Below are 19,520 nucleotides of genomic sequence, written 5' to 3'. Positions count from 1 at the left end.
ACACAGGACCAAAGAGCTACAGATATGTGGAAGGGACATATAACTTGCAACGCACCCCAGAAAGGTGACTTAAAATGCAAACTCCCGTGCAAAATTTCCGCTCTCCTCCACCAAAAGAAAATTTCACAAGTTGCATTTGCCACTAGGAAGTTGCCAAGTTCATAATGCCTTAGGGTGGCTAGGTACAGACAGTTCTACAACACTAGCTAAAATCCCTTCCTGGGAAATAAATTCCTAACTTTTTTAAAACAGCTGATCAGTCTTGGCCCCTGATTTACCTTGCAGAGCTGCAGTATGGTAAACTGCCAGCTGCTGGAGAGCAGCATCATGCTGCTGCCAAAGAACAAGGTAAAGAAGCTGCAGTGAGGAATGACCTGCAACTTGTGTTTAATTCCTTATTTTTTTGTTTCTGCACTGGCTTGAAACAGCAATAGGGGTCTGAGAGGAGTAGGAGAGAAGAGCTGGAAGGATGGAGAAAGGAGAAATTGCTGGGGTGGAAGTGATGTTTCCACTTCAGACAAAGGGGAAGGATTGGTGGAAGTTTTGTGAAAAAGTGATATATGACTGCAAATATTTCCAGAGTGGCATACATTCATTTGGTGAGTTCCACAGCTTGCCAAGTATCTTCTACATGTACCTTTTCCCCACAGAAAGGTGAAAATATTTCACTGTGTTTAAAGTTATAGTGGAAAAATTTAATAACTGACCCAATAAACCAGCTTCTGCAGTTCTACGTCCACCTTTCCTTTCCTGCTATAAAAATAGAGTTTATGCTTTGTGTGTATGTGGTAATAATTTCTTTTGCAAAGTTTCTTGGACAGTGAGGAACTATCTCAGATGTATTTGCACTTATAAATGATTCTATATTTAAACTTTCTGAATGATGTGCTGCATAAACCCATCTTCCCCGGCTACTTTTTGTCAATGTGGTTACTGTCAATGTGGAACAGACATGAGAAACTCAGCAATCACAGGCACATGCAGCCCAATGCACACACTTTATACTTCACACAATTACTTACAAAATCTGATTCTCCAATAAGCAACTTTCCACTATAGATATTTAATTTTATTATTCCTTCATAAATGAGTTTCTTTCTCTTTATTTCAGTGGGCTTTCATTATTAATTTTTATAGGAGAGTTAGCTGACTGCAGTTATGTTCTCTTATTAGATCATCTGTTCAACCCACTGTACCTTACAGGATTAGTCAGGAAACAAGAGAGCACACACTATTGAATTTTGGGCTTTGAATCTCTCATGTGTAGCTCAGATCACTAAAAGGGCCCCTACAACTTAATTACTCACTAAAGTCAAGAAGACAAGTGCTGAGCAGTGATGAGCTGCATTTTTTCCCGAAGTCCCCACCAGCAGTCAGCATCTATTCAGAAGTGCTTTATTGGTTCTTTTTCTGCAGGGAATAAGCTGCCAGTGCCATCGTTTTAAGGTCCAAAGTACTTTTGCTTGACACCCCCAAATCCCTCATCATTTTAAAGTGAGTGAAAACTTAATTTGTGTCAGTAAGCAAGCATCAAACTCCCACAGCCACCTGCGACCTTCCTTCTATATCCTGCCATAAATACCTATACACATATAAACCATTTCTTTTTAGTTGTACTAAAGTAAAATGTGACACAAGCATTTGGTTTAGGCAGCATATCTGATACAACAGTGGTTCTGGAAATTTCTAGCAGCCATTCATAGATATCGGGACTCATGTGTAATAAATTGTTTCTAGGACACTGAAATTACCAAATTTATACCTGATATTCCCAGTTGTATCGCTGGAATTATATAAAAGATGATGCTCACTTTTTCCCATTAGCAGTCCCATGGAACATCTTAGAGGAAAAAGCAAGCTACAAGTTCATTGCTGTATCTTAAAGTGGACAAACTTAGCATGATGGGTGGCATTTCCATCCTTACCATTCACACAAGGTCCATGTAAGCTGGTTGTTTTGCCAGCTTCTTCTTCAAATGCAAATCTTTTCCATGCACAGAACTAATTTGAGCAGTGACCACTATAATGGGGATACAAGACTTTCTCCTGGAAATACCAGTCTTGTCTTAACTTCTGAATCTCATAGTCCAACAATAGTCTTCCTTCCTGTCTAGTGCAATTCTAATCTTTGTCTGACCATCAGCAAATTAAACATTTAGCAGAGTCCAATGTAAATATTAAATCTCATTTGCTCTTCACAGCCATTGTTACAAACAAATCCTGTTACAAACATGTCACAGAATCACAGAATCACAGAATGTCTAGGTTGGAAGAGGCCTTCAAGATCATCGATTCATGCCCTAACACCTCAACTAAACCATGGCATCAAGTGCCACATCCAGTGTTTTTTGAAACGCATCCAGGGATGGTGACTCCACCACCTCCCCAGCCAGACTATTCCATTACCTTATCACTCTTTCCATGAAAACTTTTTCCTAATATCCAACATATATTTCCCTTGACGCAGCCTGAGACTGTGTCCTCTCGTTCTGTCAGTTGCTGCCTGAAGAAAGAGACCAACCCCCAGCTGTCTACAAACACCCTTCAGGAAGTTGTAGAGAGTGATAAGGTCACCTCTGATTCTCCTTTTCTCCAGGTTAAACAACCCCAGCTCCCTCAGCTGTTCTTCATATGGCTTGTGTTCCAAGCCCCTCACCAGTCTTGTTGTCTCCTCTGGACACGCTCAAGCATCTCAATGTCCTTCCTAAACCGAGGGGCCCAGAACTGGACACAGCACTCAAGGTGTGGCCTCACCAGTCCCAAGTACAGGGGAAGAATGACCTCCCTGCTCCTGCTGGCCACACCATTCCTGATCCAGGCCAGGATGCCATTGGCCCTCTTGGCCACCTGGGCACACTGCTGGCTCATGTGCAGCTGCTGTCACCAGCACCCCCAGGTCCCTTTCCTCTTGGGCACTGTCCAGCCATACCATCTCCAGCCTGTAATGTTGCAGTGGGTTACTGTGACCAAAGTGCAGGACTTGGCACTTGGACTTATTAAACCTCATCTTGTTAGACTCTGCTCATCCATCCAACTGGTCCAGATCTCTGCAGAGCCATCCTATCTTCCAACAGATCGACACATGCTCCCAGCTTAGTGTCATCCGCAAATTTACTAATCAAAGATTCAATACCCTCATCCATGTCATCAATAAAAACATTGAACAGAGCTGGCCCCAGCACAGACCCCTGAGGGACACCACTGGTGCCTGGCCGCCAGCTGGATGCAGCACCGTTCACCACCACTCTCTGGGCCCAGCCATCCAGCCAGTTCCTAACCCAGAGAAGAGTGCTCCTGTCCAAGCCACGAGCTGCCAGCTTAACCAGGAGTGCGCTGGGAGGGAGTCAGTGTCAAAAGCCTTGCTCAAGTCCAAATAGACAACATCCACAGCCCTTCCTGCATCCACCACGTGGGTCACCTGGTCATAAAAGGAGACCAGGTTGGTCAAACTTGACCTTAGCTCTTCTAAACCTGTGCTGGCTGGGCCTGAGACCCTGGCCATCCTGTAAGTGCTGTGTGCTGACACTCAGTATAAACTGTTCTATTATCTTGCCAGGTACTGAGGTCAGGCTGACTGGTCTGTAATTACTAGGATCCTCCCTCCCATCCTTTTTGTGAATGGGTGTCACATTGGCCAGTTTCCAGTCATCTGGAACCTCACCAGTGAGCCAGGACTGTTGGTAAATTATGGAGAGCGGCTTCACAAGTTCATCTGCCAAATCTCTCATCACCCTGGGATGGATCCCATCTGGGCCCATAGATTTGTGGGTATCCAAGCATCTCACCAGTTCTTTGACTGCCTCCTCTTGGATAATGGGGCTACTGTTCTGTTCATTAGCACCATCAACCAACACAAGACAACAGTTGTCTTGAAGGCAAGTTGTCTTCCCGCTGAAAACTGAGGAAAAGAATGCATTAAGCACTTCTGCCTTCTCCTCATCTGCAGTTACTACGTTCCCTCCCTGATCCAACAGAGAACAAAGGTTGGCCTTACCTTTCCTTTAACCATTAATATATTTGTAGAAACATTTTTTATTATTCTTTACAGAAATTACAATTTTAAGTTCAGACTGAGCTTTGGCCTCCCTAATTTTTTTCCTACATGCTCTAGCAACCCCCTTAAATACTTCCTGAGAGTATGTCCTCTATTCTTATTTTCAATAATTCTTATCTCCCTGCAACTCTATTTCCCTGTACCAGAGGAACTATGATGCTCCTCAAGCTTCGTGTGTAACATTGACTCATGGGAATCACAGCTTTACTTCTAGCCATTTAAGAAGAAAATATTTCATTTAGCCTTCTAATATTAACTGATATTAACCCCTATCCTTTCCTTGGCAGAGTGCCCCAGTCACCTGACAAACCACATACTCCACACTGACATGCAGAAGAATGAACTTTCACCCTCAGCTTGCAGGCTGCTCTGGATTGAGCAATGAATCACATTAGTGCGGTCTCTAGCTCCCACAACCTTACCAGGAAATTCATCTGGAGCTTTTCTTGTCACAGTGTACTCAATATTAGAAAAATCTGGGGCTCTCAAAATAGACTGCTGAGGGAAGACTGTTGCCTCTGACCTCATATTTCTATTTCTTCTAAACTACATTTCTATTTCCAGATGTTTGTTTTTAAAATTAAGTTTGTTCTCTTCAAAATGTGACAGACTGACTGTAGAAAAGTGAAATTTTTCTGTCCACAGAAGGCTTACCTGTCGAGGCTCATCATCACAAAAGCAGAGAAGATATACCCATGCTGTTGATTAATCGCAGTGCAAAATCTCAAGGGTAAAACATTTCAGCCCCCATAATTCCTTCAGACAGGAGTGTTTGCTTTTTTTCAGGAAATCCTCAGTGTGTTCAAGTTAGTATTCTCATATCACGAACCAGACTTGCACTCCTATCTTAGGACTGCTCAAATAGTTCAATCATCTGAGAGCTTGTGAAAGGGGTGTATCACCACCTGAATGCAATACGTGGCTCTTGTTAAAAATCAAGTGTCAGAACCATCCTTTTGTTGTTTTGAATCAAGAGGATCCATTTGAATGGCATGACCACATTCCAGGCTTTGGGGGAACATGTTTCAGGATCTTATTAAGAAGCAGAATACTAGCATAAGAGTCATCATCTTACAAATCAAAGTTTGAGTAGGATTTTTCTCTTGTATAATTATAGCAGACAAACTCCCTTTTTTTTTTTTTTTCTTTAATTATTCACCAAAGAGTCAAGTCCAGACATAGAGTAGTATGTCAGAAAAAACAACTTGTTCTTGGGCACAAAATCTTTTGTGACCTTTACAAACCTTTGCATGGAATGTCTTGTGGATATAGATTTTGCTGCCACAGTTAATTTTTCTACCTTCGTTCACATAAGACTGGCACAGATTATCTGCAAAATCAAAACCTGCTAACCATACAAATATATTTATTTGCTTCTTTCTCCAAGGATGCAGTATTTCAGTGAACAACCTCATAAACTTTTAAAGAAAGCTGAATGCAGATGGAGCTTCCTCTGCATCACTGTGTGTCATAATGCAGATTCTCAGATGAATGTCACTGCTCTGAGTAGTAAATAAGCAGAATTTTCTGGTTCTCATTATTTCAAACTCAATCATATACTAGGAATGTGAAGTTGTCCATAAAATATCAAAACAAAACATCAAAAATCCTCACGAACTCCCTACCCCCAAAACAAAAGCACCACCACAAAAACACAAACAAAACACAAAATCCTAAAAAACAAAATAATGCCACAAAAAACCCAATTGAAACTCAAAAAACCCCAAAACACCTCTATGCCCACCTGTGCCCAAATAAGAGTCCTAAAAATTTATTAAAGTAAAAGTACATCTTACACTACCTCTTCTCTAGCTACAGATTTTTTCATAAATACACAGTGCAGCTCAGGACCATCTAATGCAAAGTCTAAATGTTAGAAGGAGATCTGCAGCTTGTGAGAATATCTGTTACTAATTTATATTGGTGAAAATTGTGTCCATATTTCAAATTCCCTGTGCCAGAGAACATATTTGCAACCCCCCCTTAATTTATTAGTAAAAGAAAAAGTAGGATCTATACACTAGACACATAAAACTTCAGGATAAAACTCATGTTTTGTGCCATCTGGTGCAAAAGGAAATTCAGATCTCATTAAACAGAACTGGGGTTTTTTTTGAGAAAATGAAATTAACAAAGACATTTTTTATGTGAAATGTGGGAATATGAAACAATGTTCATTTTAACAAACACACTCAACAAATCCATTTAAACCAAAGCTATGTATTAGTTTTCAGCAGCATCCCATAGGAACATGACTGAACATATAAACCAGGAAATTTTGGTTTCTGCTTACCCCAGGGAGTAGGACAAACATTTATAGAGTTCAGTTTACAGTTATTCACTCCTATTACACACCAAAGGAATATATTCTGCCAAACAGGACAGACACAAAGCAGTCAAGAAAAAGCAAAACCACTGGCAGTCCACATAGACAGAAAACAAACCAGACCCTGCAACAAGGGCTAAAGGATGCATATCCTTAAAACTGGTAAAGACAGCTTCTCTGCAAGGGCCTTGCAAGAAGAAGTGGAAGAAAACAGATAAGATGCATGACATTAGCCAGCCTTGCAAAATTTCATCATACCAGACTGAAGAAACATAGAAAGCTGAAGAGATTGCAGCCTTAGTCATACCCAAATGAGGCCAAATTTAACATAAACATTCAGTTCAGAGATCATCTCTGTCCATATTTCAGTAGTACTCCCTTCTACAGTCACGCATTAATTAACATCAGCTTCTTACACAAGTATGGTCACACCAAGTTTAAACAGGTGAACTTTTTTTTTTTTTCCCCTAACAGTGTTACTCATGGAACACTTGAGTGTACACTTGCACATGTGTGGGTGTGTATTTATATATATGTGTGTGTGTGTGTGTATTTTGGACTCTGGTCGATATTAACTCCAGCCCTTGCCCTTTCATACAGGAGAGAAAGTTCCTTTAACCAACAAAAGGTCATATGAAAAAAGAGTTAAGTTCAATAACTATTTGAAACTACTCTTGGGCTATCAAATAGCAATCATTTCATAAGTATGGAATCAGCTGGACAAGTTAGAGGAAGCGCTCTCAAGGCTCTTTCATGTCCATTCAATTTTCAACACTAGGTTCAACAGTGACTTTAAATTGTATGAAAAAATATTCATCTTCCCTTCATCCACAAGGTCAGCACCCCAGATCCTGCCTGGTGATACTGACAAGGGGATGAGAAGTTACAAGATGATCTATTAGGTTATATTCCAGCACTAAAAATAATGAAAGACATTTCTACACGTAACAATATAGTGATAAAAATCTCTTCAGGTAATGATGAGAAACAGCTGTTCTGAACTGCTAAGTACCCTCATGAGGAGTTTGGATTTCCATCTTCAGAGCTCATTTGGGAAGGAGCTGAACAGTGATTTGAGAAGCCAGCACAGACATCCACATCCAGGTCTTTCCTACTTCCAGCGAGTCAGTGGTCATGGGAAGTCACTTTGGATCTGAAAAGTTAGGAGTGAGAGATTTGTGGAGGGTGCCTGAGGAAGGATACTGAAGTCAGAAGACTTGCAACAGTTAATAGCAGAGACACAGAGATTTTCTCTCAGTTTTCAGAGTCTACCCTTTTTCTGCTTCTTAAACATGGAATTTCTCACAAGACAACAGGGAGAATTAACATCTCTGCTAAAGGCAAATGAATCACCTGAACTAAACAGACCAGGGGAGCAGAGAAAGGAACATTTCACGACAAAAGAAAATGAGACAACAGTTCCTCTTCCACATTGCCCACACCAGGTTTCCCTTTAACTGTGGTGAGAAGCCAGCTCTATAATTTTAATTGCACTGTAATTGTCTGCTGTGTACGTTTAACATCTGCCTGTGCCATAGCAATCAATACCACTTTGTTTTCCTTTCCCCCCCTTTGTGCAGTAAGTACTGTTTCTTTCCAGCTTGTGTTACAGTTTGTATTATTTTTGCTGACAGCCCAGCTTGTGAGGGAGTCCCTCCTTAGTGTAACATTAATATTTTTAGAAGGGAAATACACAATGCTAACTCCTAAAAACCAGGGAAATTAAAAACCAGTGTGTACCTGGATACAGCCCTAAAGCTGGAATGACAGAGCTATTTTGTCAGAGTGCAATGGCACTGGTCTCTCGCTTTCCATAAAATTATGCAACAATACATCAAAGCAGTGGCTCCATTATTTTAATGTCTAGCATACAAAACTGGACATTATATCCTGTAACCTGAATGTCTGCTATATGGACAGCTACACTAAATGTTTGGCTGCTGACAGACCATCTGCAAGACATGTCATTATAAATTGATTTATGGGGGACAGAAGGTAAAATTCTCTGGAGACAGAGAGAAAATTACTTGCAATTTCAGATTTTCCACCTTAACTACTGCAGCAATACTGAAGATTGGCAAGAAAAAGTAAACACAGATGTTCCCCAGTTTTGGCTAGGGCTTGGTGATTGGCAGAACACAAAAGTCCGAAATCTGCCTTTGGTAAAAGACCATGAGAACTCTGGGTCCTTGTCTAAGTCTTAAAGGTGATTCCAATAAAACTTCCACTCTAACAGAGTATTTTTCCAGATTGTTTTTATATGAAGAAATAAGCTGAAACACTGAAAGAACAAACACAAAGTGCTCTGTGTAATTATTATTTTTTTATGTTTGAATGAAGCAGCGACAACCTCCAAATCTTTATCTACAAAACACAGCATTTAAAATGTCTTTAAAAATATCCCATAAAGAATATAGATTGCATAAATTATTATTTACCAGTGAAATCAAAAGTTTTTTTCCAAAATTAACAGTGAACTAATATATTACATACTTTGGTATGCCTGTTTTCCACAGGATAAAAACTTGAAATATTAAAAGGCTGTACTCAAGATAGACCTTGTTGAACAAAACTGAAGAAGTTTTGATCTCTTTCCAGTTAATGAGTTTGAAAAAGTTTAAGACAAGGCATTTAGCCTCTTAAGTATTTTTTTTAAATCAACGCTCTGAACCATGACAAGTAAAAGCATTCAAGAGCGTAAAATATGTATTAAAAACCCAAACAGCCAAACCCAGTGGGTAAAATACAAAGGCTGTGTAACATGCCATAGTTATCTATGACAGCTTAATAGCATTTCAGGGATATAACATATATAGCCAAGATTTCTCCAGAACATTAATTCTTGGCCATACTAGCTCAAAAATAAAATGAATTATTTTATATTGATGCCTACAGAAAAAACTTACAGCCTTTTCCTCCTGTCATAAACATTACACATCTTCCTTACAGGAATATCCTTAACTGCCTCATCCTCTCAAGTACCACTTTTGAAAAAAAATTGCCACGAGGTTGGAATATAGCCTGTGTTATCCATCCATGCAACTCCTACTTTTGACATTAATGTTCATGGGAACTACCAGAAAAGAACAGCAATAGAAGCCCATGAATGTGAGAACATAAAACACTTTTTTTCTGTTCTGTCTTTTTTGATCTCGTTGCTGCTTGAATTTTTGTTGTTATGTATTGTTTTCCTATGTTAGGAGAATGACATGACAACCCTTTTAGTGTATTTCTTCATTCTCACACAAAACTAGCTTGACAAGTTAGCTAACCATATAAAACCTAACTCAGAGATGAAAATGGAGAAGGTGAGGCAGAATATTTTCCCCTAAATAGTTGAGCTCAAAATAAAGTCTTCAATAGCTCTTCTCTACAGTGAAATATGCACCTTCATAGCTTTGTGTACCTCCTTGTTCAACACTAAACTAGAAACACACACTGACAAAACCATCGTGGTTTATCAAAGTATTTACATTCATTGCATTAATTACATTCACTGCTGCCAGAAACTGTAACTTCAAAATTGTTAAATAGAATTTAGTAAGAGAAACAAAAGCTGGTACAGCCAATTCAGAAATGATCAAGCACTCCAACTGACTCTTTAAAATACTGAGTCATAAACCCTAAGAAATAAAAGATAATTGAACAGACACCATGTAGGAATGGTTACAGGCTATGAATGGTTGCAGGAAGAAAAAAAAAAAAATCTTTGTGGAAAACACTGTACAGGTAAAGACAGTACTGCAGGTATAGCCAGGCTTAATTAAACACATCAAAGGGTACAATATTTTGAGGACAAGCTTAGTGTTAAATGCATGATTCTTGGGAGAAGCTGTAGATGACAAAATCCAGATGGCAGCAAATCATGACCGTAAGAGAAAAGGGACTTTATACATTTATCATTTTGATCACTACCACTATTACTATTTTTGGTAATAAGCAGCGTCTTTAAGAGTGAGCAACATTAGGTTGTGATACATGCACAGTAGACTACTACCCCTACATCTTTAAGAGCGCGTCACTTTCCAGCCTTCAAGATAAACACGATGCACAACAGGTGGTCTCTTGTGCAATGCGCTATCAGCAGTACTGACTTCCATTTAGGTCAGGCTTTTAGAGATGGTCAAAATTCCTGAGAAGTGTAAAGATTTATTTCAGGCTGCTTATGTTGATAGGCTTCTTTAGGAAGAACCCTGCTGGAGGGTTTCTCCCAAGGTGCTTCCCTCAGAAGCAGGCTCTCAGAATTCCCACAGAAAAGTGTTGTGTCATGAGGCAGCAGTGATCACTGTGTCCAGGAAGGTTAAACCACCAGCAGGGAAACAAGATGAGACAAGTCTTTGTTATAAGCACAAGAATCCATATATTCCCCCACTACCCTGGGCCGGGGAGGGGGTGAGAGCGAAGAGGGGTGAAGATGAAGAGGGCGAGCAGGGGCAGGGCTGTGGGTTTTATCGGGTATTTTAGGGGAGGAGTCTTAGGTTTAGGTCAAAGGGGGGAGATCAGATTTCAGCCACCTCAAAACAGGACTCCACAGAAAAGCCTTATGGATGACTGCTGAGGAGCTTTTTTGTTTCAGCTTTGTGCCAGGCCTGCTGTTGTAATGACCAACTCACACTATTCCTAACCCTATTCCGAACCAACCAAAATCCCCAGTTTCAGTTATTAAACCGAAAATCTCAGTGTTACAAAATTGCTTCAGAGAGAGTTGTCATCAACTCAAATGGCAGAGAGTCATCCCAGTCACCACACAGACTTCTCCTGGAGGATGTGGGCTTTATAGTTAATTCATCACAGAGAAAGCAAGGGGGTAATTAAGATGTCTCACATAAAGAGCAGTTGAGAACACTAGTCCTGGCTATGATTCCCTGTCTCTGCCCTGACACACCAATGCTATTTTCTCTGCTCTCATTACTTACCAAATGCTAAAACCTCCCAGCCTTTTCTTTGCCTATAACTAATCATTACTGGCAACTGGCCACAAAGTTAAAAACATCCTGTGGTAGTATTCCATGTAGTTTTCGGAAAAAAAACCCAAACCTTCTTAAAATAATTATATAGTGAAACACCAGGATACGGACAATAAGGATCATATTTTTGACTCTGGGATCCATACTATCATTTCACAGTACTACATTTCTGCATTGTATGTATTACTGTACATACCTGCATATGTATTTACAATTTGCAGGTCAGATCTGGACACAGAAACTACAGCCCTTCAAAGAAGGACAACAAGAAGAAAAGCTTTCTTCCAAACACTCAAAGTAATTTACTTGAACCTTTCATTTCTTTTTCATGTATTAGCATTTTGAGAGTAAGGCACAAAATGTGTCTTGATTTTGAAGGGCTTACTTACCTCTGGTGTGTGTGGTCATTCATATGGAAAGCAGACAGTATTTCTTCCCTTGAACAAACCCCATGCTCAGTTTACACAAAAATCTAGACTTACATGCCTAGAAGAAATATTACCCTCCCCCCCCTCCCCCCCACCCCACTTATTTCCAAGCTCATTTTGAAGAACAATCCAAACTCTGGTGATAGAAGACTGACCCACAACCACTTACCATTAGTCCAAATTTACCCAGCTTTGGCAAACCTTCTCTGCCTACTCTTCCAGGATTTCTGCATGTTGTTTGGACAGAAGTTCACTCAAAGGGTGAGTGCTACAAATCAGCAGTGAACAGCTGGTGGTTTTCATGTGTTTTCTATACAAAACTTGGAATTCCCAAAGTTTTTGGTTTTCCACACATTGTGAAAATACAATGCTGATTCAACAGCCCAGAATTGCCCAAACCATTCACTTCTGTGAGAAGAATGAATAAGTAGTAGCACATCAGGACAAACTAGCATCATCTATGCCAAAAATTCACAGCATTTATGTTTACTTAGCACCTAAACTTTGACCCTAATATCCTGATCCAAACTAACATTAAATTTGAGAATGTTCTAGTTCAAGCCAACCACAAGTAGCCTTTCAGAAACATATAAAACACATTCAGATCAGCTTTCTGCTATATGACTGTTTAATCCTAGACCCATTAAATTCAGCAGTGAAAATTTAGCTGCTTTCTATGGTATTGAATGGAAATAGTTTGAAGTAAATGGAAATTTTCTACTTATTCCAAGGCAGCATTCTAATACAATTGCTGACAGAGACTATTAATATAATATTAAGTTTCTCACCCTTAGGCTCAGTCCTTGAAACAAAGACTACCAGTCCTCACATATCATTTTTAGCATCAGTTAAATATAATTTAGAACAGGGAGAGTTTTGGGCTAGACTGGAGTAGGTGGGAGGGATATCTGTCAGGAACCTGTTTTGTCCAGACTTAAAGAGAAGACTTAAGGAGTTCTTGTCAGATGGGAGGGAGTAGAGAAATGGTCAGACTCTACAGCTACACGGTGGGTAGAGGAGAAGCAATAGACACAAGCTGCAACTTAGGAAACTTCCAATAAAAAAGAATATATTGTCAGAGTCAAGCACTTTGCCTCTTTGCAGTCTTCAGCACTTCAGGTCTCACTGTAAAAGCTTATGCATGCTATAATTTTAATGTTTATATTTGTAATTCTTGCCCTGGGTAACACTTAAAAGGCAGTGCTACATCAGAAAAATTTTTTTCAAGATTCTATATATGTATTTTTGCAAAGGACATCTGAAATTTTACAAGCTATTTATTTTTTCAGAAGTGTCTAATCCTTTCATGTGTTCCCCACCTGAAATCATTCTGAGGTGCATAATTATTCCTGCAGGAACCAATGGATTTCACAGATTATTCTTTCAGTTGAGAAAGAAGCAGGAGATGATGAAACCTGCAAGGAAAAAAACATTCTTGAAAACTTTCTCCCCTCCCAATCTAAAAAAATTAACAGCAGGTAAACTATACATGTAAAAATTTCCAAACTTTTTTTTTCCTGAGAAACAAGTAGACAAATTACAGTCCTAATTCATCAAAGTAATGAAGTATCTGGACAATTTATGAATCATGAGTGTTGGCTAGGATGCCCTTCTGAACTCAAGCCAAAGTTGAGTTACATTGTGTCCTCTCCTTTTCTCATTTTCCTTGACCAAAGGACTCCTTCCTATGCGGCAGACATATCAGAAGAGCTAAGGAATCTTCACACGTACCAGCAACCGGTGAGTGCTACTCACAAGTGGAGTGTTAGTACAACTCCATGTAGTTCTGCCCTCCCCCAGAGCAGCTGAGTTAAGCCAGTTCTAACATCTCCAGAATGCCATTTAACCCAACAGTCCATGGGAATAAAGTTGGATTATAGCCCTCTCTATACATCTGCATCAAGTAATGGAGGTACCTGAGGCAGAGTCTCATCCAGTATTACATCCCTTCCCTAGTTCTTCTGCTTCTAGAGTAAGATATCACACTCTATTATTAGATAAAACTCTGCTCATTACACTGACTGAATCAGAAATACAAAGAGCAGGTGCTTCATAGAGACAGCCAACCACAATGGCTCTGAATCTTCTAGGTGTCACTTTCATACAAGGTCAACTGCACCTATAATTAATTTATACAAGCTGAACCCTCAGCTGCTACCTTACACAGCCTTGCAAATGCACAAGCTGTACAAAACTGTATTGGTAATTAATTTGTCAAGCAAATGCTAGGGAAGAACAACACTGGTAATTTATACCATAGATATTCAAATGAAACATCTTGCCTGAGTAATTTAATGTCAGAAAGGAGGAGGGCCGCAAAGCAGAACAAAGAATTGGAGTCTTCCACCAGCTATTTCTTGAAGGGGCATTACTGTAATGTGTTATGAGCTAATTTCAGACACAGTAGAAACATATGCTTCTTCACCAAACTATTCTGGACAGGTTTTGGCATTAAAAATGGTTGTGAAATTATAGATGCACAACCTATGGACAGCAACTAGGATGACAGATGATGATAGAACTCAACCAGAAAAGACCTGTATGGAAGACACTCCGTAAGAAGGTGTTATCCTGAGAAAGTATGGGTTAGCTATTGAAAATCTATGTTGCATTCCAGTTCTTAGCAAAAACAAACAAAAAAGAAGTGCGTCACTGACCCCATACCCTTTCTTCTTAATTCTACCACTCTTAGTACATTGTCGTAGGTACTGGGACCCCCATCATTTATTACCAATAATCCTCTCCAATGATAACACGAGTGACTGTAGTTGTTGTAGGGTTACTTTTTGTGTGTATGAGATAGAATTTCACTTTAAAATAAAAAAAAAAAAAAAATTGGGATGATACTGCAGTGCTTTTCCAGGATATCCTGGATCCAGTGGACTTCAGGAAAACCAAAAGTGGGAATCCCTGGCTTTGTGACTATGCATTGGACTTCACTTTAAGACAGAATCAGTCAGTACTTCATCCCTGCTGCAGTAACTTTGAGAGCCTTGATAAGAATTGTAGAATTTATGATCTTGAACAAAAACCTATCACAAATCCTGGTGTTCCAGAGTTCCACCCTGCTAAATGACTTTCTCAAATCTTCTACCAGAATCTTTCAGAGGTCTGAACCAGCTGACTTAGAGAAACTAAAATGTCTCAGTCCAGAATCCCACACAATGTTTGCCTGGAAAGCTCTCACCTCAGCAGTCAAGAAGAAGGGGAGAAGAAGGAATTCCTCCTGGTGGCAGAAGTCAGGTAAAGCATTTCAAACCTTGTTGACAATAGAATAGTTCAAATTATAAACGGTAACATATTTTTTTAGATGTATTCGCAACAGGTTATGGGGATAACTACACTTCTATGTATAAATAATTAATATGCAGTACAAAAGAGCCCCCTCATTTTCCAGGAGTTTTGCCAGTTAGGATATTACAGCCAATCTGAAACAGGCATCCTTAGTACCAAGATGATCCATTTTCCTGACTTGCATGTCTTGGGAAGATATAGTGGGATAAACAAGGGTATTTCTGAATGAGCAATGGTAGAGAAAGCAAAACCACACCAAAAAAAAAAAAAAAAAAAAAAAAAAAAAAAAAAAAAAAAAAAAAAAAATCCCCTTAGCTGTCTGTCTGGTCATGAAACCGTGAAGAGAAGTAGGTCCTTTGGGGAAAATATGAAAGCAAGGAAGGATAATTTGGAAATTGTCGGACCACTGTTAAAACAAGCAAAATTTGTTGCTAATCTTTAAAGAAGTTGTGTTAATATAGGTCTGATAGTGGGATTTGCCCCTTGAATTTTTACACATGCCATTTGACAATAAGACATATCACTACTAGATTTTAATCCGGCTGTATTTTACTCTCAGCAATATTTCTGAAATATATCCTGCTGAACAGAACATGATAAAACAAATGGAAATGGGATGTAGAAAAAGAATATTTTAAAAGAGGCAGGTAGGAAATACAATTCATATAGAGTTGAAAAGTCTTTGAAAAAAGGAGGAGATGAGGGGAGCTCTGCATACAACTTCTGCAAAAGCACAATTAGTGGATCTCCTATGTGATAAAAATATCACTGTTCACAGACACTCTAGGTGTACTTCAGCCATACAAAAGAGAACAAAAGAGCTGTATCTCCAGCAGTGTAGAGATATATATGTAAAAGTTAAAAACAACAAACAGAAACCTCACAAGGTCAGCTGGAAACAGTTTGAGGAACTGCTCAGGGAGATGAAAGTATCTTTGTTTAGGGCGTACAAATTAATTCAGTTACCCAGTTTGACAGTCAAGGTAACCAAGCTAAAAAATATAGGATGGATGAGATGTAATTATGAGTAAGTCATCCACAGTATTATACAATAACTATAAAGCAGTAGACATATCTCATTATTGAAATATCACTCAACTTTTTGGCCTCTCTCTGGTGCCATCAAAAGACTGAAAAAAAAGTCATGTTCCCAGCAAGTGAAAATATGGGTAGCTTTAAAAGGGAAAAATCTGGTAGAAATATACCAGCTTCCACAACATAGGCTTTAGAATGGGAGAGAGAACTGAGAGCCAACATATCAGGCTTTGAAATCCCATCTTTTTCATTCATCTCCTGGGAATTCATGAACAAATCATCTCTTCTCTTGCCTTCATTTCCTTGTGAAGAAACTGGAACTGATGCATGTGTGATGGAAATTTGACAATCCTGATGTGATCATCACTTGAAAAGCTTTTTAAAATGTAATATGGGAATGTTGGAGAAGTGCTACAGTTGTACCCCCTCCCAGGTTTCTATTCACAGGTGTATGAGGGGGAGGACCAACTTGGGGTTTTTAAATTAAAATTGTATTTACTTACAATCTGGATTAATTATTTCTGCTCTTAAGAGAGAAAGTTTGAGTTAGTACCTGTTGAGAAGCTTGAAAATGGTATCAGTGGCCATAAACCCCGCTCCATGTCCTTTACACTATTGCCTGATGAGAAATGGCAGTGTAGGCACTCCAATTTACCAGATGACTAATGCTTCACACCCAAGGACAAATCGTGTATTACAATTCACTACAAAAGGAGACCATTTCTATAGCACAGTAATTTCCACATAGTAATTGTTTGATGGTTTTCAGCTGGAAAAAAATATGCTAATAAGATTGATAAACAAAGAGGAAAAAGCTTTGAAACAATGATGAATACAGATAAAACAGCTCAGTGAAACAGAGCCGCTTCCAGAGATATTTCCAGATGGCAGCCAAGCATGACCTAGGAAGTATTGCAATGTCTTTTCTGAATGCAAAGAAAGAAGCAAATGCTTAGAAATAGACACTAAAGTTGTACTTAGATAGGGAGAAAAGCTTAGTATTAGTTAGGGGTAAGGATTGTGAGGCCGAAGCCTTAGACAAAACGATGTAATCTCAGCTCATTTGCAGTCACTCTTTTTTTTTTTTTTTTTTTTTTTTTTTTTACACTTTGGTCAAAAAGTTGAATACTCTGCTTTAAAAAAATACTGGGGTCTGTCATGGAGGTCACCTTTTCTGGGTGCTGCACTTCATTATTTGTCTGGGTACCTTAATTTCACTCTTTTTGTTAAGATTGAAAAAAAATATATCACCTGGAAGTGTCATTATTCTGGCTGAGTTTCCCTGAGTAATTCTGTTCCTATTTGGAGATTAACAATAAAAATTCCCTTAGTTCTCTCTGGGTTCTCATCAAATGTTGCCTGAAAATACCAAGTCCATCCATTCTTTCTGCCCTAAAGTTATCAACAAATACTGCTGACCAGAAACAGCCCCACAGATGGCATGACATGAGAATTTGTATTCCAAGGCTGAGAAATAGCAATGGCACAGTGTCTGCCATGGTTCAGTGCAGTGGTTGAATAATGGTTAGCTTCATTTCATGTGAAAATCTTACCTGTTGAGTGCATCAGCTGTGAAACCGAAGGCATGAACTGGAAGTGTCATGGCATTAGATTGTAAAACATGGAGCTTGCCAAGAGTAGTAAAACAGAAGAGAAGACCTGCTCCTTAAATTTTTCTTTTCACCAGAAAACCAGAGACTGGCCAGGCAATGCCATTGAGTTGTACAACGTAAACTCCTGATTCAATCTTGCCAGACCACCCTGGCTTGCAGAGTTACTGTACAGGAGATTCCATCTTTCAGAGTATGTAATGGAAAGCTGGCAATGCAAAAGTTGCAAAGGTGGGTTATTTTGTATTCAATGGATTTCAAAAGAAGGATGGTTTTAGGAACAACAGCATGGATGTTTTTCCTAATATTGCGTAATTTTTGTTACACAAACACAAGTTTGTTGCTTTCAATCACAATTCAGAGCTGATGTGAAAAGTGCACAGGTCTTGGTGTGGATAAAAGGCCCATGTAATTGTTCAGCAGACAACCACTGATGTTACTTTGTTTACCTTCTGAAAACTGCACATTTCACTTTGATAAAACATTTGTCTAAAAGGCAATAACAGATTGAACGGGTGCTTTGAGATGTGCATCGTACTAACACAGAACAGGTTACAAAAAGCTGAAAATTACTATGGAGGTGCTGTGAGCACAATGAGATTGTTGGATGGGTCCCATTTGACACAGGAAAAGTGGTCACATACGGCGTGAAATCACAAAGGTTACAATTGCTAGGACTTCAGAAAGGGGCAGCACTTCAGAGAGATTTGTATTTTCTCATTCTTGCTAGGGTTTTTTGTATGGTGGGGTTATTTTGTGAAAAGAAGGAGGGTTGAGTAGTTTGAAATACGAAAGGCTGCTCTTACTTCGGAACAGCCTACAACAGCAATTTCTATAGTTCTAGGAACTATCAGATACTCTACCCTAGCCAGGAAGGACATGATACTGAAAAGAAAAAAAAAGAAAAGAAAAAAAGAAAAGAAAAGAAAAGAAAAGAAAAGAAAAGAAAAGAAAAGAAAAGAAAAGAAAAGAAAAGAAAAGAAAAGAAAAGAAAAGAAAAGAAAAGACAAGACTTAGAAAAGAAACACTAGTTCAATTATAGGACCAACATAAAGCAGTTTTCAAAATATTATTAACATGTGGACTTTTCAATCTGGCATGTAGTAGGAGATTAAAAAAAAAAAAAAAAAGTCATCCTAGTAGTAGTCTTCTATTCAAATACTGCGCTACCAGAGAATGTGGTTCTTCACTGTCTTCTCTCTCAGTTTGTCCCGTAGTTTGTTTCATAATAGTCATTTCCATTTCCTTCACTGTAACACAGTTGTTATGCTGCAGCTCCATGTAAGAAATAAAAAACATTCAATCAAATAATCACTGTTAAATATTATACTACAAGTATGTACTTCCGCTGTCTTCTTCAGCTCCATGTAAGAAATAAAAAACATTCAATCAAATAATCACTGTTAAATATTATACTACAAGTATGTACTTCCGCTGTCCTCTTCAAGTTTACCCTAGACTTCTATTTTATGCTGGCAAATTCAAAGGAAGATTTTCTTCCAGGGTAATCCGCATCATTTATATGCAGCACATATTATGGACAAAATCAAAATCCTAATGTGTCCTCTAAAAATCATGAAAAGAAGATGACTATTTGGATCAAATAGTAGCACAATATATAATTTAGCTAAATTACTTTAATCACTGAGGTTCACATACAATCTTTTATAAATTAGTACAGAATATTTCATGGAATTTAAACACTAACTGGAAATCTATGCTTGCTTGCTCTTCTTTCCACTATTTGAATGTTAATCCTGGAAAATAATTCTAAAAACATGAACATTTTGTTGACTTTGCAGTATT

The 19,520-nt window shown here is 38.8% G+C and overlaps 1 long non-coding RNA gene across 1 annotated transcript; it reads right to left on the bottom strand.

The window, feature by feature from the left end:
• Window positions 1–7,413: 7,413 nt before the first annotated feature.
• LOC120752919 (uncharacterized) lies at window positions 7,414–15,053 on the bottom strand. Its single transcript, XR_005700879.2, has 3 exons — window positions 14,963–15,053; window positions 13,095–13,190; window positions 7,414–7,533 (listed from the first exon to the last, which is right to left on the bottom strand). It is a non-coding gene; the product is annotated as an uncharacterized LOC120752919 (long non-coding RNA).
• Between the last annotated feature and the right edge of the window lie 4,467 nt (window positions 15,054–19,520).

The sequence above is a fragment of the Hirundo rustica genome, chromosome 1, assembly GCF_015227805.2.
Source record: "Hirundo rustica isolate bHirRus1 chromosome 1, bHirRus1.pri.v3, whole genome shotgun sequence".
Lineage (NCBI taxonomy): Eukaryota > Metazoa > Chordata > Aves > Passeriformes > Hirundinidae > Hirundo > Hirundo rustica.
This window is presented reverse-complemented; position numbering and strand designations above follow the sequence as displayed.